General features: G+C 41.3%; 1 long non-coding RNA gene across 2 annotated transcripts in view; it reads left to right on the plus strand.

The window, feature by feature from the left end:
• The window catches only part of LOC138758805 (uncharacterized), a 33735-nt gene that overhangs the window by 4068 nt on the left and 5583 nt on the right, over positions 1 to 24084 (plus strand). The window contains exons 2-3 of one of the 2 annotated variants that reach the window (XR_011354479.1): positions 625 to 779; positions 1775 to 3151. This is a non-coding gene — a long non-coding RNA (uncharacterized lncRNA). Of the gene's footprint in view, positions 1 to 624; positions 780 to 1774; positions 3152 to 24084 lie in introns of those variants that run through there. The other variant, XR_011354480.1, reaches the window with a different exon arrangement.

A 24084-nucleotide genomic window follows, 5' to 3' on the forward strand; every position in this document is an offset into this window, starting at 1 on the left:
AAACTTGACTTGATAAAGACAATATAAAATGTGGACACATTTTCCCTCTCCCCAGATGCTAACTGGCTTGTTGAGTGTTTCCAGCATTTTCTATTTTTATTTCATATTTTTAGCATCTGCGGGTAATTTATTTATTTATTTTCTCAAACAAGGAATAGTCTTGGGAAAGTGCATAAACATTTTGAAGACCCAGCTCCATGCCCAGACCTCCCAGCACCCATTATTTAAATTCTTTGGGTCATGGAGGTGACAACGCATTACAATTTGCTCCATCCTGAAGGCCCTTTTATAGAAAAAAAATGGCGACTGTAAAGGCAGAGATTCTCTGCCCTCTCATCGCAGAACCTACCTCCATAAACCCTCCAAGGTGCTGAATCCGATCCTTCCTCAGGCTGGTCACACAGGTGGAGTGGAGCACTCCACCTCGCTCCATAAATGCGCTGCCACTGCAAGCGCCTGGATGGGGTGGTCTGATAACATCGCGATGACGACGTCAGCCTGAGACGCAGGAGCGTGAATTTTAAAACTCTGACTACATGCGCGGCAGGGATGTTCTTATCATCAGTCCAAGAACATCACAAACATCGTTCTTCTCTGCTCTGCGATCTCCCTTTACTGATATAGGACTCTTTGCCACTCGCCGCTTGTATGACATCATGTTGATGAGTACCACCTCGGCAACAGTCGCCCCGCCTCCATCAGCTCCGGAGGACGAAACGAGACACTGCTCTTCATGAAAGCGACGTTGCAGCAGGCTTTTAGGCCTACTCTATAAAAAGGTCAGTGCAAATCTTTCTCCACCGATGGAGCCGGCGCCCTCCATAAAAACATCTTGTGGCTGTGCTACTTTACCTCGCTTTGCACCATACATTCTCTCCCCTCTCATCATAACAGCCTGACCTTCCTGCCTTCTGCCCATCGCCAAATCTAAAACTAGAGGGCATAGATTTAAGATGAGAGGGGAAAGATATAAAGGGGTCCCAAGGGGAAACTTTTCCACACAGAGAGGGCTGGGTATATGGAATGAGCTGTCAGAAGTTGTAGAGATGGGGACAATTACAGAGCTTAAAACACATTTGGAAAGGGAGAGGGGGAGGAATGGTTTGGAGGGACATGCTCTGAACACATGCAAATAAAGCCAGCTGCCCTTAGTACTGTACTGTAGCCTGTTTATTTATCTACCCTTTGTTATTTTGTCTTCCTGTTTTGGCATTTAGAGCCATTTAAATTTTTACTCTGTAGATGGTGCATCTAGTTTGGCTGCATTGAGTAAGAATCTACGTTATATGACAATAAACACGTCTCGAACATTGAACAGCTCAGATAGGCAACCTGGTCAATATGGATGAATTAGGCCAAAGGGCCTGTTCACATTGCTGTATCACCCCACGACCCTGCTCTCTAACCTTTGTTACCCCAGCCATCTCAGCATTAAGGCAGCACGGTTGACATAACAGTTAGCGCAACACTGTTACAGTGCCAGTGACCGGGGTTTGGATCCAACGCTGTCTGTAAGGAGTTTGGACGTTCTCTCCTTGTCTGTCTGAGTTTCCTCAGCGTGCTCCAGTTTCCTCCCTTCGTTCAAAACATATGGGGGTTGTAGATCAATTGGGTGGGACAGGCTCGTGGGCCGAAATGGCCTGTAACCATGCGGTGTGTCTATATTTTAAAATAACCAGCATTTATGTAGAAACAACTTTTCCTCCTTTGCTTGCGTGGCTATCTCCCATGTAACCCCAACTTTGTGCCCCTTATACCAATTGTCTATTTGCAGATCCTCAGCAAAGTATAATCCTACAACTGCAGGGACTTTATCCTGGTGAGAAAGGATGAAAATCAAGGCCGGGAATGATCAACAGCAGAGGATTAATCTGCAATAGTCATTCTTACCAGCAAACCCTATTGCTGAAAGAGGTCCTTTCTCCCACAAAGTCCCACTCAGCTTTGATGGGGTTTCTTCCACATTTCTAGTGTTAGTTCTTCCTGAACAGGATTCCGTGTGTCATACTTTGCGGTTAATCCTGATGCTCTAGCTATTGAGTCTATAAGCCAGTGAAACAGATTTCTTCTCCCACCCCATTGTCACTGTATGGCTGACCATTGGTGTTTGTTTGCAGAAGGCTGGCAGCACATTAGGCGTGACTTCCTCTTTATGGAGTGGTGCACCTGGTACTTAGCTGGCAATGAGGTTAGCTGACAGTTCCTGGTCTCTATTTTCTATTCCTGCTGCTGGAGGCTTCTGTTCCCCTGCAGAGTTAAAAAATGAAAGAAAGTCTGCAGACACCATGACTGAAGTAAAAACACCATGCTAGAGAAACTCAGCTGGTCAACCAACATACATTATATTGCAAAGATAAAGATACCTAATCAAAGTTTCAACTTGAGCCTGGGGTATGAGAAAAATGAAGGTTGGTGCCTGCCAACAATTATTTTCCAACACTTGGTTCCATTATTGCCAAGTCTCTGCTTTATGAACTCAATTCTAGGACAGAGAACTCCAAAGATTCACCATCCTTTGTGTGAGGAGATTTCTCCTCATTTCAGGACTAAATGGCCCGCCCCCTATTTTCAAACCCTGCCCCTAATCCTTGACTTCTCAGTCAGGAGAAACATCCTCCCTGCGTCTAAGCCATCAAACCCTTTAAGGATTTTGTCGGACCTTCAGACAACCCTCCAATTGGTATTTCATGAGTTGAGGCCATGTATAATTTCAGGTCACCTGGGCATTTATTAACAACCTCGATGTGGTCAGGTTTTCACAGACTTACACATGTAAAATTTGATGTTGAGACACCTGATGATTTATGAGGGTGATGACCAACTTTGTGCCAAAGAGATAGACCTTTGATCAAAACAATTTTGTACAAAACAATATGTATTTACTTATTTATTTGTATTGATTAAATACTTGTCCTGCATATGTATTGTCTGGATGTGTGTTATGTCTGGTTGTGTGTCTGCACATTTTGCACCAAGGACGGAGAACGCTGTTTTGTCAGGTTGGGCTTGTACAATCAGATGGCAATAATCTTAACTTGATCTGAGCCCATCACCAGGAACATCTTCCCCTTTCCTCCCCACTCCTCCTACATTTTGCTTATACCTTGATGAAAGGCTCAAGCCTGAAACATTGGTAATGTATCTTTCTGTTTGCTGTATAAAGTTCATTGTTTGACCTGCTGTTTTTCTCCAACAGTGTGTTTTTACTCTGCAGAGATGGGCGATTTAGTTCCTCTCCTTCATTAACTGCTATGAGCTCATTAATCAGAAGCGTTTTTTAAGTTTGCAGTGGTTCCCAAGTTAAGTGTACTGGATTTTTTTTTTAAATGCAGGATGCCTCTCTCTTAGAATATTTAGATAGAATTTGCTTGATTTTACCAGTCTGAAGATTGTCACACATGAATGACCGAAACTCGAAATCTCCATTTCCTTACACAAGTTTAGACAGCGTACCTGAAGTGCGGTAATTAAAGAGGTGGGACTTGCAACCTTGTCATCGATATGTTGTTCACCGAATATCTGCAGCTAACTTTAGACTGTAGGCATTCTTGGAAATTTTCTAGGGGTCTTGGAGATAAAATGTCGGTACAAGAACGGTACCCTCATTCCCGTTCCGACCTTTTTACACAGCATGCATTCCAGGAAAATGGCAATAATTTCCTGGAATGCAGTGGCTGTGTAAAAAACATAATTGTCTGTCTTTCTGAGCCAGTTGACAGAGCGATGATGTTGTATCCCCTTTGCTCACGTGCAACTTTAGATTCTTTCACACTTGCCAGTGATCCCAGGAATCAAACGTCAATCGGCCTTTAAAGTGGCAAGTGTGAAAGCAAAATCTGCTCAATGCTGGCGTCAGATGGCATCATCTCACACTGAGGATTGCCGGCCTCGACCCCTCGTACAATCTCCAGCATCTGCAGACGCCGGCATTAAGATTAGGCAAGTGTGAAATGGGCAATTGCATTGCAGGCCCTTCCTATTAAAGGTAGAACCGACCAAATGCTGGGGATAAACCCTTGCAAGTGTGAAGGTGTTCCGTGTCCTAGTTAGGAGTGGTCTAGTGTGAAAGGCCAAACCCCCCATTCCTATCCCGGGACACTGAAAAGAATGGCTGATTTACTGGGATGCAAGTCTGAAAGGGGTTTTTGATAGTTATTCTGTTCAAACACAGGAATTGTCTTTATTTAATTCCACAGTAACCACAATATTTGTAAATAGAATGGTGTTCTTCAGCCTCAAAATCTGGCCAACTGTAAAAAACCATCATGATATGAAAATTAATGTTGTCAGTCCACTCCTGAAGCATTAATATGCAAAGACTACTTTGTTCAAGAGGCTGGATGAACTTTCTGAAGAAGCTACATTCTCTTGCCACCAAATTTCTTTGGATTTACATGGAAAAAGCCTGCAAAAGGTTTACAGAATTCATGGCATCTAGTCAGCAATGTATTTCGAATTAGCTGTTGAAAGGGTGACTGTGGTTTTAGGGCATTTAACTTATGAAGGACATAGGGTCATGTGACTCACTGTTCTCAGTTGCAGCAATTAGATGGAGAGACTTGTTGAACCAGTCAGTTTAGAGAAGGTCTTGGAGTAAAATAATCTTCTTAAAAACCTCAAGATTGATAAGTCCCTGGAGCTGGACGCGATATACCCCAAGCTGCTGTGGGAAGTGAGAGAAGAGATAGCTAGGTCAGTAACTATGATCTTTGAATCCTCTTTGGCCGCAGAGGTGCCAGAGGATTGGAGAAAGGCAAATGTAGTCCCCTTGTTTAAAAAATGTAATAGCGAGAATCCTGAGAATTATAGACCAGTGAGTCTTACTTCAGTGGTGTGTAAACAACTGGGGAGGATTCTTAAGGAGAGGATCTATGTGCATTTAGAGAAGTCCATAGTCTACTCAAGAATAGTCAACATGGATTTGTGAAGGGAAGGTCATGCCTCATAAGTCTAATTAAGTTTTGAGGAGGTAACAAAAGAAATTAATGAGGATGGGGTGGTAGATGTGGTCGACAGGGATTTTAGCAAGGCGTTTGACAAGGTCCCCCACAAGAGGCTCATCGAGAAAGTCATGTCACAGGATCAGTGGAAAATAGGGTGTATGGATAAATAATTGGCTTGTAGGAAGAAAGCAGAGAGTAGTAGTGGAAGGAAAGTATTCTGTCTGGAGGTCGGTGACTAGTGGAGTGCTGCAGGGATCTGTTCTGGGACACCTGTTCATTGTCATTTTTATAAATGACCTAGATGCAGAGATGGAAATATGGTCAGTAAGTTTGCAGATGACACAAATTGGAGGACATGTGGATGGAAGGTTACAAGAGGATATAGACAGGATGCGGAGTTGGGCAGAAAAGTGGCAGATGGATTTCAACCCGGATAAGTGTGAGGTGATGGATTTTAGAAGGACAAACTAGAAGGCTGAGTACATGATTAATGGTCAGTTACTTAGAGTGTGGATGAACAGAGGGACCTTGGGGGTCCAAATCTATATATCTCTCAAGATCACTGCACAAGTTGAGAACATAGTTAAGAAGGCCAATGGGATGCCGGGCTTCATTAATAGGGGTATTGAATTCAGGAGGAGAGGTCATATTGCAACTCTATAAATCTCTGATGAGACCACACTTCATATTGTGTTCAGTTCTGGCAACCTCATTACAGGAAGGATGTGGAAGCTATGGAGAGGGGGCAGAGGAGATTTACCAGGATGTTACCTGGTGTGGGAAACAAGTCTTATGAGGCAAGGTTAGCAAAAGTGGGACTCTTCTCTTGGGAGCATAGAAGGATGAGAGGAAGCTTGATAGAGGTCTACAAGATTATGAGAGGCATAGGGTGGACAGCCAGCACTTGTTTCCTAGAGCAGGATCAGCAGACACCAGAGGACGTGTGTACAAAGTGAAGGGAGGGAAGTTTAGAGGAGACATGAGGAGTACATTTTTTTAAACAGAGAGTCCTGGGGGCCTGGAATACCTTGCCAGGGGTACTGGTGGAGGCTGGAACATTTGGGGCATTTGGGAGACTCTTAGACAGACAGATAGTTATGGGGTAGGGAGGGTTTAGTACTTTTTTAAATAAAGAATATATGGGTCGGCACAACATTGAGGGCTGAAGGGCCTGTACTGTATTGTTCTATGTTCTATGAACATTTGCTGGGGTTCCTGAGTCTGTATAGTATCTAGCCCATAAGTCTGGAGTCTACACTGGTAAAACAAGGATGAGAGACTATGGTAAGTAAGATTAGGTGAGTTTAACAACTTTGAAAGTAAACATGGATCATAGACATGCAAAGAGCACCATATACACCAACATGCTGAGCACAATTTACAATCTTCAGGATTGGAGAGGTGGGAAGAATGCCAAAAATCTAAATACAGCATGTGGTTCTACATAATCTTTTAAATAATAGTCTCAGAAATTCATTAGAATGCCATTTGATACACAAGCATAAAGGAAATACTAGAGCAGGTCTATCAAATGTTTTTAAATGCTTTAAAATGTTTAAAATGAATACTAAATAAAATTCTTAAAGAAGTTTGGAGGGATACAGTACTTCAGAATCTAAGAGCAAAGGACCTTGAGAATCAAAGGGACATTGTATCAGGATTTTACATCAGGAATTTACAAGCGAACACTGGAAGGATCTCAAAAAGGGTTATAGGATTAGTGGAAACTAACAACAGCGAGTACTGAGACCATGGAGAAACTTGAAAATGAGAAAAGTTGTACATTTTCCACATCAACACTATTACAGAATAAGAGTCAACAATAGTGATTAAAGCCACCTGTCAAAGGAAATGCTCCGACACTGGTCCCACGCTAGTAAGCTTTCTACTGCCTTGCAGCTCAATATTGTATTTGCAATATAATGATGCTAATTTACCCTCATATCCTCAGAAACTTTTGGGAGTTGCACATTTGGAGCCTGTAAGCAAAAGCCCTGAAATTACAACTGGTCTCACTGTTGAATTAAAGAATTTGATGCAACACTGTGAACTTGGCAAGTTTTCAGATCATACACCATAAGATCAATTTCAATGTGCCAAGAGCATATTTAGACCAAGCTGTTAAATATATTTGAGCCTACAACTCAAAAGTCACAAGGATTGTTATATCGGAAAACACCAGCAAGTTCCATTTGGTACAGGAGGCAGGCATGCACGTGCATGTTTTGAGTTAAAGAAAAATTGTATTCAGCAATGCCAATGGGCTCCTCTTTCCGGCCTGGGTTAACATGACCACAAAGGCTGGTCATTGGTAAGAAAAGCTGAGGTTGTCAGAACTGCATTCAACTCAATTGATCCCCAAAAAATACTCAGAGCACAAAACATAAGCTGAAATGTCAGGTCATGCAGGTAAGGTGGAATTGGGGCATGCCAATTACCTTATTCATAGCACACAGTATTGTGGCTGCTACACTAGCATAAAATGGTGAGGTGACAGGAGAGCAGCCTCAACCTGTCTGTCACTTCTGCTTTTTCCTCTTGCACTGCCAGTTGTACTATGCAGGGGTTGACTAGCTTCGATAACAGGCAAAACAAAGTTTTTTTATTCACATGACAATAAGCAATTTAATTCAACTTGGTGAAGTCAAGAAGGTGTGAGATGAAATGCAGAGATAGTTTTTCAAGATTTCTTTAATGTCATGTAATAAAACAGGTATTATATTACACAAAATTTCCTTTGGACTGCTGTAAGTCAATTTTCATCCTGACCTCAGTAGCATATGAGGGGACTCTGTGCCCTTTGGGTTGTCCCTAGGAATGTGCCCAGAGACAACATCAATTGCTGCTGAGAAACCAGTGCTGGGTTATTTTGCAAGCACAGGGGACTGAAGACTAGTTGATGGTAAGAGTGACTACAGATGCTGGAATCCGGAGCAAAAGAGCAATCTGCAGGCCAAGGTGCATCAGTGGGAGAAAAAGAATGGGGCTGGAACCCTTCATCAAGACTGGGGAGAGACTTAACAGAACCAGAAATATCAATAAAAGAACTACTTAAGAAATTGAAGGAATATGGAGAATATCGGGGTACAAGATCAACGCAAATAAAAATGAAGCAATGCCAATGAGTAATGCGGATTATACAGAATTTAAAAAAGAATCACCATTTAAATGGCAAACACAAGCAATCTGATACCTAGGTATTAGATTAGATAATTAAGCCACCTGTACAAATTAAATGATCAGCCATTAATGAAGAAATTACAGGAAGACTTAGAATATTGGAAAGAATTACCACTAACATTGATAGGGAGGGTAAATTACATTAAAATTAATGTCTTCCCAATTTCAATTGTTACCAATTCCCTTAACAGAGAAATTCTTCAATGAACTAAAGAGAATAATAAGGAACTTTTTGTGGAAAGAGGGGAAACCGAGGATATTGTTAGATAAATTAACAGAGAGGTTCAACCAAGGTGGTTTGCAGTTACCAAACTTAAAAAATTATTATAGAGTAGCACAATTAAGGTATTTATCAGATTTTTATCAGACAAGGGAAAAACCAGATTGGACTAAGATAGAGCTAGATAAAATAGGGGAGAAGGAACCAGAACATATACTTTACAAGTGGGATGAAAAGCTGGTGCAATATAAAAGCTCACCAGCACTGCATCATTCACTCAATATATGGAAGAAGATTCACGTAGAAAGGAAAAAAACAAATTACCAACTACCAAAATTATTATTGACACCAAATCAGCTAATCCCTTTTACAATAGATAATCTTTCCTTTAGAGAATGGGAGAGAAAAGGAATTAAAAGAATAGAAAATTGTTTTTTGGGAAATAATTTATTAACATTTGAACAAATGAAGTACAAATATGGAATAACTCACGGTACAATCTTTGCATACCAGCACTGAAAACCTACTTAAAGGACAAATTGGGAAACAGACTGAGGTTACCAGAAGGAAGCAGCTTTGAATATGTGATTACAGACACAATGATAATAAAACGATTTATAACGAACATGTATATCAAACTGCAAGAGAAGGAAAATGATGAAATAAGCTATAAACCCAAAGAAAAATTGGAAAAGGAATTAAACATAAAGATAAAAAATGAAACATGGGAAAAGTTATGCTCTGGAACTATGAAGAATATAGTAAACACAAGGTTATGTATGATACAGTATAATTGGTTACACAAAGTTAAATAAATGGGATCCAACAGTATCAGACAGATGTTTTCGCTGTAAGAAGGAAATGGGAACAACAGTACATGCCATTTGGGCATGTGAGAAAGTGGAAAAGTTTTGGAAAGATCTAAATCAGGGAAGATAAAATCACAAAAGCAACATACCAAAAAATCCAGAGATCTTTCTTCTAAGAAATATAAGAAGTAAAGAATTAGGCCTCAAACTGGATGAAGTGCAAAAAAGATTTATTATGATAGTCTTAGCAGTAGCAAAAAAATGTATAATGTCAACTTGGAAATCAGAAGAGAGCCTGAGAATACAGCAATGGTACATGGAAATGAATAAATGTATTCCATTGTAAAAAATAACATACAATTTAAAAAATAAAGTCACATTATTTGAACAAATTTGGGAACCATACATGGAACATAACAGAGAGGGCTTGCCTTGAACCTTCCCCCCACCCATAATGATAAAATGAGAAGACGAAATGACCTGTGTAAAAGTAGATGACATAATTTTCTTGTTTATTTTCATTGTGTGATGACATTGTTTAATGGTTTTATTGTATTGTATATGTTGAATGTTTAATGGGTTTGGAGGGGTATGGGAAGGGGGAGGGAAGGTAAGGGGGGAAAAAAAGAGGAGAAAATGCCACTCTGTATATTTAAGAGGGAAATGTTTGTATGTATTTTGATGGATATGGTTCACAGTGTGAAAAATTTAAAAAAATTTAAAAAAAAGACTGGGGAGAGTGGAGTGGTAAAATGTAGGTCAAGGGATTAGGGGAATTTGATAGGAGATCATGGGATGTTTTACTTCTCTCACCTATTCATCTCTGCAATGTGAAGGCTATGTTACCACGGGAGCAGCTATCAGAAAAATATGGTCAGTTACCTTGCAAAGCTAGTAGAAGAATGTCCCTGGGAAATATGCTAAGTCATGCAGTTCTGATGAGGAAATCATGTAGCACCATTGAATCATAGAATATTACAGTGCAGAAAACAGGCCCTTCTAGTCTGTGCTGAACTAGTATTCTGTCTACTCCCACTGACCTGCACCCAGTTCATAGCCCTCCATACCCCTCCCATCCATGCACCTGTCAACATTTTTAAAAAATTTTAAAATTAAGTCTGCATTCACCATCTCAGCTGGCAGCTCGTTCCACACTCCCAACACTCTCTTCTGTGTGAAGAAGTTCTTCCTAATATTCCCCTTAAACTTTTCCCCTTTCACATTAACCCATGTCCTCTCATTTGTATCTCACCTACCCTCAGTGGAAAAAAAGCCGACCTACATTTACTCTGTCTATCTCCATCATAATTTTAAATACCTTTACCTCTATCAAGTCTCCTCTCATTCTTCTATGCTTCAGGGAGTAAAGTCCTCACTGTTTAACCTTCCCCTATAACTCAGTTCCTGAAGTCCTGGCAACATTCTAGTAAATCTCTGCACTCTTTCTATCTTATAGATATCTTTCCTGTAGCTAGGTGCCCAAAACAGCACACAAATGTGGTCTCACCAATGTCTTATACAACTTTATCATAACATCCCAACTCCTGTACTCAATTCCTGGATCTATACGGCAGATTGTCTGCCCTAAACTAGCCCTTAGATAATGATGCAGAATTCAAGGGGAACTGAAAGACGGGAAAATGAATCATTTGCAAGGCTGAAAAACATAACTAAAGAGGGAATGAAACAAATCAAATTGTCATATTGAGGCCAGCATAAATCTACTGGACTGTCTGACTGCCTACTCTATGGCCATAGGTGGGTAAACATTGAAGTGTGATCAGATGCTTGAGTTGATGATGCAAATTAACTAGTAAATGGTCTACTCCAGCAACAAAAAACTAACTTCATTTGGATAATATACAGAAAAACAGCTTTCTGAAATAGGGTTCGCAGGAAATTGCGTTCACTTGAAATGTCTTTTCAAAGAATGCTAATGCACTGCTAGGATTTTTAAAATGCAAATGAGATCTATGAATGAAGCTTCATCTTAGAAATTACAATGGGCTTGAGGAAACGAATCGAACGCTAACAATAATTAAAGAAGATGCAAATTATACAACCGCTCACAGAATCATCCTCTTTGTGGTTGAAAGAGTGAACCTAGTGGGGAATCTGTAAGAAGGAAGATTGGGGTCAAACAAGAGGCAGTGGACAACCTTGCTTCCTTGGACAAAGTCACAGCCCTCCCTGTGGGGTTCAATTGGCTAGTCTGACTGCTGTCAGCTCCGTGCAGCTTTAAACAGCCCGTTAAAGGAGCGGATGGTGATTTATTTTAAAATCCCGTGTCCACAGGGTCAGGGCCCAAAATGGTGCTACCTGTGATTGGCAGCATCCACGTGGAGTTGCAGAAGACTGGCTCAGGGCACCAGAAAACAGGGAGACCACCCCTCCCCCATTTGAGAAGCAGAAGCAGAGGGGACAACCTACAGGATAGTGTCCATGGCAGTGAACCAGCGAGTGAACAGAGGCGAGTGAACAGAGGCGGCAGACTGTTGGTGATGCAAGGTGAGGAACCCATGCAGACTGTGGACAAAGGACTCACACCAGGCTGCAGACTACCAGAGACCGGCTTAAAACTGGCTGAAGAGGTACCAGGTATCGGAACCAGGATGCAAGAGGGTGCCAAGGGTGCTGAGGCTTTCTGATCGTGTCAGAGGTGTGCATCTGGAGCTCAGGTCGCTGATGGTTTGGACTGAAGGTTGCACGGTTGGCTGAGGCGAATCCACAGACACTCAGTGACACTGGGGGGGATTTCTGTTGATGGTGAAACTTTGTCTGCCTTATGGAAGACTAAAGGAAATTTCATGTGATATGAGATTTTCTCTTTTATTACATGGCAATCGTCTGCAGCTTTAGTTGCCCATTCAGAGCCAGCTCTTCAGCGCTTGACGTCCTGCTTTGCGGAAACTGCCAAAATGTTTGGCCTGGAAGTCAGCCTGAAGAAAACTGAGGTCCTCCATCAGCCAGCTCCCCACCATGACTACCAGCCCCCCCACATCTCCATCGGGCACACAAAACTCAAAACGGTCAACCAGTTTACCTATCTCGGCTGCACCATTTCATCAGATGCAAGGATCGACAATGAGATAGACAACAGACTCGCCAAGGCAAATAGCGCCTTTGGAAGACTACACAAAAGAGTCTGGAAAAACAACCAACTGAAAAACCTCACAAAGATAAGCGTATACAGAGCCGTTGTCATACCCACACTCCTGTTCGGCTCCGAATCATGGGTCCTCTACCGGCACCACCTACGGCTCCTAGAACGCTTCCACCAGCGTTGTCTCCGCTCCATCCTCAACATCCATTGGAGCGCTTACATCCCTAACGTCGAAGTACTCGAGATGGCAGAGGTCGACAGCATCGAGTCCACGCTGCTGAAGATCCAGCTGCACTGGATGGGTCACGTCTCCAGAATGGAGGACCATCGCCTTCCCAAGATCGTGTTATATGGCGAGCTCTCCACTGGCCACCGTGACAGAGGTGAACCAAAGAAAAGGTACAAGGACTGCCTAAAGAAATCTCTTGGTGCCTGCCACATTGACCACCGCCAGTGGGCTGATAACGCCTCAAACCGTGCATCTTGGCGCCTCACAGTTTGGCGGGCAGCAACCTCCTTTGAAGAAGACCGCAGAGCCCACCTCACTGACAAAAGGCAAAGGAGGAAAAACCCAACACCCAACCCCAACCAACCAATTTTCCCCTGCAACCGCTGCAATCGTGTCTGCCTGTCCCGCATCGGACTTGTCAGCCACAAACGAGCCTGCAGCTGACGTGGACTTTTTACCCCCTCCATAAATCTTCGTCCGCGAAGCCAAGCCAAAGAAAAAGACATGGCAATAAAATAATCTTGAATCTTGAAGAGGCACAACTTCAATAGAGACAGAATGTGATTTTGAAGGATTTGGAGTAGTGTGGACTCTCCAAAATGAACTTGAAATAAGGTGAGATTGGAATGATGGAAAGAGAAAGATGCTGTGTTAAAAACCAAATACTGTACAATGTTCATTATCTTTCAAATAATATTCTCAGCAGTTAATGGATACACAACCATAAAGGAAATACTAGAGCAGGTTTATTGAATGTTTTAAATGCTGAAACAAATGCTTAATAAATAAAATTCTTGAAGAGAAAGTTTGGTGGCATATTTCTGAATCCAAGAGTGTAGGACAATGGATTTTAAATCAGGAATTTACAAGAGGCAGGACTGGAAGGATGTTGACGAGGGTTAAAGGACAAACAACAGGGAGCACCGAGACCTTGGAGGGAGTTGTACATTTGATGTGTTGCTTGGCTGGACAGTAACCAGGTTAATTTCTCATGGTAAATGAAAACCTGAGATTAAAGAGCTGGTTGTAGCCTGGGAGGGTGTAGGACAATGTGTAATTGAACAGAGAAAATGTGCAGGAGCTCCTCAGCAGAAAAATAAAAGAAAGTAGAGGGAGAGTCAGAAAGCAGGAGGCTTGGATACTGTAAAGTACCTGTGTAAAAACAAAGCAGTATCGATGATCAATCATGTGACTGTATTTTATAATAATTATTATTCATGAAAATTTAACAGATAATTTGGAAATTATCACCTGATTTGCTTTTGCAAAAGCATTCTCATGGTAATGTCGCCCACAACTGTGTTGGAGAAGCTCAGCAGATTATGTGGCATCCAGGAAGTAAAAGATAACCAACAATTTTGTCCTGAGCCTTTTGTAAAGAAAGGCCATTTTTTTCTCTTGCTCTCAACCCCAGCATCTGCAGATTTTTTTGTTTAACTCCATTCTCATTATTAATCATGTTTAGCAAGTTTCACTGTGCCAGTCAACAGACTAATTCAAATAGATTTACTTTTTGAAAAGTTTAACCCACCACTGGTATAACGACTCTATGGGAGTGTTCAAGACTAAAATATGTTGGTTAATGGCCCATGACACACAATCCTAGTGAAAGTGAAAAATGAAACTCTGCAGAATCTGCGATTGTCGTCAAAATAAGGAACTCAGCAGGTCTTGCAGTGACCATAGGAGGTAGAGATATATTACTGATGATTTACCTTGAGGAAGGGCTCAGGCCTAAATCACCAGATATTTATTTGAACCCCCTGTAGATGCTGCAAGATGGGTTGAGTTTCTCCAGCATTTCTGTAATCTTAGTAAAAGTCTGGTTAAAACAGTTAGAGGAAGGGAAGAAAACCATCCACCTTCTGTCTGTGCTCCTCTCCATGCCCAATCTTTCCTTCTCCCCAGCTTGTTAATTCAGGTGCCTGTCTGATTTTACTCGTACCTTGAAGAAGGAGTTAGGCCCAAAGTGTCAGTTACGTATCTTTACAGCACTCTATATTTTTATTCGGGAAGAAAACATAATTCAGTTAAATTTATCTTGAAGTCACTCAGTCTGTTCTCACTTTTTAGAAACTCTTTTCTGCCTACATTCACAATGGAAACTGGTTGAAGGAACTTTCACACTGTTATTACACCCTCCGACCACTCCTGGTGTGTAGGCACTTCCATTGTTCGAAGGATTAAAAACAATGAGGCAAGTTAACAATTTTAAATGACAACATAAGATTTTCAATGGGGAAAATTCGCAGGAAATACATACAGATCAGAATCTTCTATTGTCATAAAAAGAAACAGAAATGTAATATTACATGAAATTCCCTTTAGTCTGGTATAAGACATATTCTCCATTAGTATTGCCTGGCACCCCTTCAAATCAAAGGGAAGCAAAAGAGCATCCCCAGAGTCACCAAGTGTCTATGGAGTTGCCTCCAGTGCTCCCGCTGAGAATTGTGGGTGCCTGGAATGCACCTGGTGGTAGTAGATGTTGGAACAGTAGAGGCATTTAAGAGACTCTCAGACAGGCAGATGGATGAAAGAAAAATAGAGTGGTACGAGGTAGGCAGCGTTTAGTTTTTTTGGTTGGTATACATGAGTTGGCACTACATTGTGGCCCAAAGGGCCTGTACTGTTCTGTAGTGTTCTATGTTATTATTTAAATTTATTGTCTTTCCTATTTACCACTGCTATGGTTACCAGTTGGTCAGTTTATTTCCTTTGTTTTTTAACTGTTAATGCAAAAAGAGGACAGTATGACTTGGCTTTTCTGTGGATCCTTATTATCAAATATCAAAAGGTTTATATTGAAATTTGAAAATCAGGCTGTTGATACATAATCCCAAAGAATCACAAGCGTCATTGGATCCCAGCAGAGAATGACTCACTCTCCAGTAAATATCAACCCTGCTCGTGAAAATTACACACCCATTGACATCATTGGATTTGATTCTGCACCCTGTGTTGGTCCTTGTGTTCAGTCACCTTTCTGAGGTTTTACATTTACTAAAAGATGGCAGCTCATTCATTATTTACACAATTGTTCATTCTCTTCTCATGTTTGTGACTTATCACAGCTTAATAACCCAAATATCCAAATTATTTAATTGCTGAAGTAAACATATGTTAATATTATAGTAAAATGTATTTTCAGGGAAATGCTAAACAAAATAACATACTGTGTTCAGGTTTGCAAGGAAAGCAACTGGAGCAACTTCATGTCACATCTGTAAAGAGAAAAGAAAACAATTAATTCAGTCTCTATATTTGCATGTCTCTCGAGATGTTGATTGTCCTTGCAAAGAAAAGTGTGTAGATTTTTATAATCTTACACAGCAGAGTGTTTCAAAGTTCTTTGACAAGCATGGTAGAAACTAAGTTTCTCTTTCTTACTAAGTTATTTGGCATTCAAGCAACCAGCAAAAAAAATCAAGGAAAATAAATTAATAAAAATTAAAATAAATTAGAATACATATGAGAAGATGAGAAGATCTCGCCAAGAGAGTTTATGGAGTTGGGTGCAAAGTTGAAGGACAAGACTTCCAGGTTTGCCATCTCAGGAGTGTTACCTGTGCTACCTGTTAGTGAGGCTAGAAATAGGAAGTTAATACGTGGCTGAAGAGATGGTACAGGAGGGAGGGCTTCATGTTTCTGGACAATTGGGCTCTGTTCTAGGGAAAGTTGCGACCTGTTCTGATGGAACGGTTTACACCTGAACTGCAGCTTTGTGGGTAGGTTGGCTAGTGTTGTTCTGGGGGAGGGTTAAACTGGATTTATAGGGGGAGGAGAACCAGAGTGTTAGAGCAGATAGCGAGGTGGAGAAGGATAAAGGTCATGAAAAGACTAGATGGACAGAAATCAAAGGTTTGAATGTGATAGAAATGTTTTAAGGTGTATTTATTTCAATGCAAGAGTATTGTCAGAAAGGCAGGCGATCTTAGGACGTGGATTAGCTTGTGGGATTACGATGTTATTGGTTGAAGGAGGGGCAGGACTGGCAGGTCAATGTTCTGGGGCTCCGATGTTTCAGTCGTGATAGAGGGGGAGGGATGAAAGGAGGAGGAGTGGCATTGCTAGACAGGAAAACTATCACAGCTGTGCTACATTCTAACACTTTACTGCTCTTCACTTCATTAATTTTAACTGAAGCATTTAATGCTTGATATATTTTATATTGCATTAAAGATAATTTTATAAAAGGATGGCATCTTAGATAGCCAAAGACATTATTTAGATCTTAAATAAGCACAGCTGGAAAGAAGATATGAACTGCTCTGTTTTTCTCATGTCAACCTCATATGTAGTTTTGTTTGAGTGGTGCAAACATGGAGCCCCACGTGCTAAAAATAGCAGACATAGGAATTTCAAGTATCACAGACAAATGTTTGCTGTTAGGTCAGAATAAAATTGTTTTACGTAATAAGAATGAAATTGATGAACTAAAACACCTTGGATACTTGTACACTACAGTATTTCCCAACTGCGTGAAATTCAAAAGGAGGAAATGTTATTTCCACCAAAATTAACAGTTTCCTCATTCTGTTATACAGACGCTTACGGGATTTTATACATAATATGACACGAAAGTTCACCTAGATGTTTGGACTAATTGGTACAATAAAATCCACTCAGCACCTGCAAGAGAGCTGGGAAGTTCCAGATCACATTTATTATCTTTGAGACAAGAACATAGTCATCACTGTTCATGCCCTAATATGGACATGGACTTCAGATGGACTGAAGTTATAAATTATGAACTAGCAATATTGTCATGAAATGATTAAACCTTAAATTATATTTAAAGTATGTGAAGAGGTAGAAATGCACCTTGAAGGGGCAACTGTAGGTTACAATCAACAATATAACCATAAGTATTCTTTACAAAGATACTTATGCGACTATGAAATTGAAAAAGGAGCTTCTGCTCATCCCAACATTAAGGAGAACAGTCAGAGTTCAAGCTCATTCTCATGTATACTGAGATACAGTGAAAAGCTCATTTTTGCCAGGACATTGCCTGGATTTTCTTATTAGGTCAAAGTTAGCAGAGTTAGGTCTTGTCTCTTTGGAGTGAAGAAAGATGAGAGGTGATTTAATAGAGGTCTTTCACATCTTAAACTCATTCCCTTTATTTTTAAACTCTCTTACCCTGAGAAAATACTGCTGATTCACCTTATCTATAACTTTGTATAGCTCTCTGCCTTCTTCACTCCAGAAAGAAAAGTTCCAGCCTGTCCAGCCTCCCCTTATAACTCAAGCCATCTAGTCCAGGAAACATATACGTGAAAAGATGGTGGCACTGCCGCTGTTGTGGATCCGCGGGGAGCAAGGGAGTGGAGATGCAGTGCCCAGTCAACTGTCATTGCGAACGTGGGTCTGTGTCCAAGATGGAGGTACCTATTATTTGGCAGCAGCCATGAGAATTTGCAGACTCCGGTGAAGCAGATGGCTGGAACAGGAAGACCACCTCCCCATCTGAGAGGGAGAAGCCGAGGAGATGACCTGCGGGGACAGTGACCACAGCGGTGGACCAGTGAGGGGGTTCTGCGGCTGAGGGACCAGTGCATGTGGTGGGTTACTGGCAACTCGAGGCAAGGAACCTGCAGAAACTGTGGGCTGTTGGAGACTGGCTCAAACAGGCTGGAGCGGGCCCAGGTATCGGAACAAGGATGCGAGGAGGTGCCGAGGCACTGAAGGGTTCCTGACTGTGTCAGAGGTTCGGATCTAGAGCTCAGGTTGCCAATGGTTTGGACTAGACTCTGTGTGACTGCAGGGACTGCGAGGCAAATCTATGGACACTTGGAGGGGACTATCTTTTGCTTCTCTCTCTCTCTGACTGTAAGAGGCATTGAGGCAATTCCTGCCAGTGCAAATCTGTCTGCCTTGCAGCAGGCAAAAAGAAATTTCATGTAGTGTGACACTGTTTTATTTCTATGACAATAAATTGAATCTTGAATCTTTTCTGCACCCTTTCCAATATAATGACATTCCTCTGATAGCTGGGTGACCAGATTTGCAAATGGGCTACAGCTTTCTGCAAGGATCTGCTCTTCTTTTCCATCATTGCATGTATCATCATTAATGATACATCCAGAAGAAAACCCATTTGCCAGCACAATCCTACTAAATCAGTGATTCTCAACCTTTTTCTTTCCACTCACATCCCACTTTAAATAATCCCTATTCGATAGGTGTTCTGTGATTAGTAAGGGATTGTTTAAGGTGGGATGTGAGTGGAAAGAAAAAGTTTTAAAACCAGTGTTTTAATCATACCTCATGGACTCATTATGTGCACGGTTTCATAACTCCAAAGGAAATGGGCCAATAACAATTTTTCTTAAGCAAAATATTTCAACTAGAGCAGTGATTCTCAACCTTCCCTTCCCACTCACATACAAGCAATCCCTGACTTAATCAAGAGCACCGATGGCAGAGGGATTATTTAAAATGGTATGCAAGTGGAAAGAAAAAGGTTGGGAACCACTGTAGTAAATGAACAGGAAGAAAGATCAAAGATCAAAAATAATTTCAGACCAACACCATTTTAGTTAATGTGTCAGAAATCTCAGTAAGAATAAAAACACAATGCTGGAGAAACTCAGAAGGTCAAACAGTGTACTTTATATAGTGTTTTGGCCCAAAACATTGGTTATGTATCTTTATCTTTGCTATATTTTTACTTCAACCATGGTGTCTGCAGACCTTTGTGTTTCACTCTGTAAGAATACTTACTGAATAATTGCGCTACATACTTAGCAGCAAAAAAATTAGCCAAGACTGTTATTTTTAAAATAATATTTTAATTTATTCTTTCTTTTCTTTGGCTTGGCTTCGTGGACAGAGATTTATGGAGGGGTAATGTCCATGTCAGCTGCAGGCTCGTTTGTGGCTGACAAGTCCGATGCGGGACAGGCAGACACGGATGCAGCGGTTGCAAGGGGAAATTGGTGGGTTGGGGTTGGGTGTTGGGTTTTTCCTCCTTTGTCTTTTGACAGTGAGGTGGGCTCTGCGGTCTTCTTCAAAGGAGGTTGCTGCCCGCCGAACTGTGAGGCACCAAGATGCACGGTTTGAGGTGATATCAGCCCACTGGCGGTTGTCAATGTGGTAGGCACCAAGAGATTTCTTTAGGCAGTCCTTGTACCTCTTCTTTGGTGCACCTCTGTTACGGTGGCCAGTGGAGAGCTCGCCATATAACACGATCTTGGGAAGGCGATGGTCCTCCATTCTGGAGACGTGACCTACCCAGCGCAGTTGGATCTTCAGCAGCGTAGATTCGATGCTGTCGGCCTCTGCCATCTCAAGCACTTCGATGTTGGAGATGAAGTCGCTCCAATGAATGTTGAGGATTTATTAATCACCAAATATATAACACCTTTTCTAACTTATCTAAACGACTTCCAACTATGCACAACTATATATATTTGTGAGCGTGTGTGTGGAAAATATCCCAAACCAATACAGTTCAGGCTCAATTGTGGAACATCAGGAGAAATCCAGTCTCAGAAATCCAGTGTTGAAACAAAGACTCTTAAATTGATGCAAAGAAGTGTTTATGAATGAGGTAGAAAAGACCAGGGTGACAGACTGCTGTAAACTCACAAATCCTTGTTGAGTTGCTTCCCAAGAAATTTCCTTTCAGACATGTAGTAGTCAAAATACTCCTTTTCATTTTCTAGGGGAAACGAAGCAAGTGGGTTTCCATAAAGCTTCCAGAACCCTTGCATGGGTTAGTCAAAATGTGACCTTCCCTTTCTGGTCATGACCCCTTCAAAAGTGACCTTTCCTTTGGCCACGGTGGAGCACACTCATCCCCCTTACAGGGATAAATCAGACAAATAGACGATTGCCACACGAGGCCATTTCAGCTCAATATTACTTCAAGTGCTCTTGCTCCTGTGCTACCTCCTTACAAATGGCCCCTGATCAAACAGTGTACTGTTTCTTTAATATGTTGGTCACATGGTCTCTGCACCTGTGTTCCAGGGCCTTCCTCTCTCTTCAGAAGTAGTGAATTTGAGTATATGCTGTCCCCAGCCTGTCAGCCCACAGTCAGCCTCCAAAGCTTGTAGGATTTGCAGCTTGATTTATTCTCTTAAAGTGACAGCCCCACTCAAATGAAAATGAACTGGGAGCACGTAATAGACAATTAGACCCCTACTAGAAACAAATATTGTAACAATTATGCCAATATCAGGTGGATTGAATTATTATTTTTGAGATTAATTGATATAACACATCATTCAGATTATTCCAGGGAATTTATTTATTTTTAAATATAGATATACTGCACAGTAACAAGCCCTTCAAGTCCATGAGCAAATACCCCAATTAACCTACAACCCTGTGATGTACTATAATGACAGTAAGCAGACACAAGATTCAAAGACTGAAACAACGGGCTTTATTCAGCTTAAAGTCTCTGCTGTGGCCTGCTCCTGAGTGACTGACCTCAAGAGGGGCCGGATCTGGCTTGTATCCCGGGCGACTGATTGGCAGCCGACCGGGTGGGGTTTGGTCCATTCAAGTCAACTGATTGACAGCCGGCCAGGTGTTGTCTGTCCTCCAGTGATCTTCCTGCAGATACAGTGGTCACCCCCTGCAGTCGGCTAGTTGTGTATCACCACAAATCCCTTGAAAGGTGAACTTGTGTGAATTTCTGCGTAACTTGTGTAAGGTAAAACATCATGAGATGGGAATGTGTAGGGAGTTACCCTGTACAGGGCAGTAACAAGAAGGGGAGGTGTCCTTGTACTCCTGTTAGGTAAAACATCATGAGATGGGAATGTACAGGGCTGTAACAAGATGTCAATGCATCCTTGTACTTACAAGATAAGAGAGACATTGATGGATTGAGAGGCAGGAAGCTAGCAGGGAAAGGATAGCAACAGTTTTAGTTATTGGACAAGTAATGATATGATGATGTTCTAAGCATGTATCCAAGGGTATAAAAAATCACCATTTTGCTGATAACGGCAGAATGCATTCTCCGACTAACATGTTTAGTCGCAAGTGTTACAATCCGGTAATAAAGAACAAAGAACCCTGATTTCGACTCAGCCTGGTGTTTGTCTCACTCATTCATGAACAAAGCAGACCTAACACTTGGAGGAAATCCAAATAACCTGGCGGAGATTTGTGTGCAGGCATTTGTATGGAAAATTAACATGAGTTCCACATTACCTGCAAAGGCATGCAAGGAAAGAAACATGGAATCAGAAACAGGAAAGAAACTACTTTCAAACATCCTTGGATTGCTTGGAAATTCCTCGCAATACTAAAGCAGATTGCAGCCAGATCTATTGCACAAACGTATACAGACACAAAGCAAGTTTCAGTTCTCTTGCATCAACTGTATTCACTGTCCTCTAAGCATTAGGATTGGGAATATTTACCACTTGTCGTACCCCCACAATCACTGAGGCTAATTGCCCTGAGTGTAGGTGGCTGGTGGAAGAATCCAAGGGGTGCTAATGGGCATGTGTGAGAGAATAGTTTGCACAAAACTGTGTGGGAATGGGACTGATGGAATTACTCTGAGAGTGACACGACAGGGTTTAATGGATTCGATATTATGTTCTTTCTATAAATGAGATTAGAACACATTATTTAGGTGTTACTGATTATACAGAGTCAATGAAGGAAGGAAATAAACTGGAGAATATCATTTTATGAAAATTATCCCAAAGTCAATATAAGTCATGCATAATTTCTCTGAGAAAGTTCCATATATGGGTAGATTTATATTATTTTAGGTAGTTCGCATTACAACTAATTAGCTTGATTCCGAGAACAGTGCTAAGTTTTTGAAGTGTTCCTGGTATAAATCTTGTGACCCAGTTGGAGTATTGACATGACTTTTAATCTGTGGATTCTTGTTCTACTATTCTAGCATGACTCTGGGTTGGACTGTCCTAGTTATGGCTGGTCCAATGAAATTAGGGGGTATAATAATGATATGAAACAGTTTGATGTAGCACCCATGGACATTTGCTATTTTTGATTTACTCATGGCCTGCAGCTTGCTAAATCATTTAGGAGGACACTTACTGTCTTGGATCTGGGCCATATGTAAGGCAGACCAAGTAAAGATAGCAGATCTCCTTCCCCAAAGAACATTAGTGAACCAGTTAGGTTTGTACTAAATCCAGTCGTCACTATTGTTGAAGCTGCAGATGCTGGAATTAGACCATGAGCAGAAGTAGGCCATTCAACCCATCAAGTCGGCACCACCATTCCATTATGAGCTGATCCATTCTCTCACTCAAACCCACTCTCCTGCCTTCTGCCCGTAACCTTTGATTCCCTGTCTATTCTAATACCTATCCTTCTCTGCCTTAAATACACCCAATGACCTGGCCTTCATAGTCGCCCATTGTAGCAAATTCCAGAGGCCAAATCTTTCTTTTAAATGGGTGCCCTTCAATTCTGAAATTGTGCCCTCTTGTGCTTGATTCCCCTACCATGGGAAATAACTTTGACATAGCTACTCTGTCCAGGCCTTTCGACCAAACTATTATTCTGCCTGATCCCAGTGACTTGCCACCCAGGCCACAGCCCTCCATACCCCTCCCATCCACGTACCCCAGGCTCGTGGATACAAGCTTATGCCACTAACCTAATCCTATTGAATGTCAGATGCTAATATTTTCATTGTGTAATTTGAAGACCAAAAGTTTCCAGTCTATAAGTAAACCTTTCCTATCCATTAGGGCAAAATCTGAGACTGCTGCACAGGAGAGGAAACCAAATGGACAGAGAAACGTACTCGCTGATTCACCTCAAAGTGAATCAGTCAGAATTCTTTGGAATGTTTATAAGAAAAATAAAAGAAAAAGAAAATGATTATGTACAATTCAATAATTTCCTCTCATCTTTCACAAAGTGGCATCGGACAACATCAACGGTTTGAAAAATAGTGTGTGATGATGGTCGCTGAGTATCCAATAGCAACAGTGTTGTTTCCTTCTCTAAAGTAACACTTTTACCAAAGCAGAAATTTAGGTTCAGCCTGAAAATAATAGTACTGGTTCAGTACCTCAGCCAAGGTGCCTTCTTCATATATATGAATTGGGTTCAGGGTATCGGTAGGGAAGTGAATCTGAGGAAGTTAATTTATTCCTTGTTTGTTACTGTTTAGCTTGAAGCTGTAGTATAATCTCCTCTACCAAGTTCAAAAGGAACCACTGAATTTGCCATTGGGAATTCTCTTACATTTTCTTCTTAAGAAGAGGGAAAGGGGAATAGAGGGCTACCTGAACAGGGATGCACAGCCCCTGGGAACCTCCAAAAGCATGATAGATGCAGCCTGAGGCATGCAACAGATGAGGTTGAGAGGCTATCTGTGGAAGTTATCAAAATGCTTTAAAGATTTAATGGTTTGCTTTTTATTAATTGAATTAATAATGTCACTGGTTATGAAACATCTAAAGCGTTTCAGTACTTATTTTAATTTTGGATTTGCTAAATGGAGTGGTAAAAACAATACAGTCAGAACAAAGAATTATGGTCATAGTTAAGAGAAACAAACGATGCAGCTAATCTCTCTCTCTCTGGGGGATATTTGTATGCTGACCGATGTCTCCATCTCTCTCTCTCTCCTGCTC

The sequence above is a fragment of the Narcine bancroftii genome, chromosome 3 (assembly GCF_036971445.1).
Source record: "Narcine bancroftii isolate sNarBan1 chromosome 3, sNarBan1.hap1, whole genome shotgun sequence".
Taxonomy (NCBI): domain Eukaryota; kingdom Metazoa; phylum Chordata; class Chondrichthyes; order Torpediniformes; family Narcinidae; genus Narcine; species Narcine bancroftii.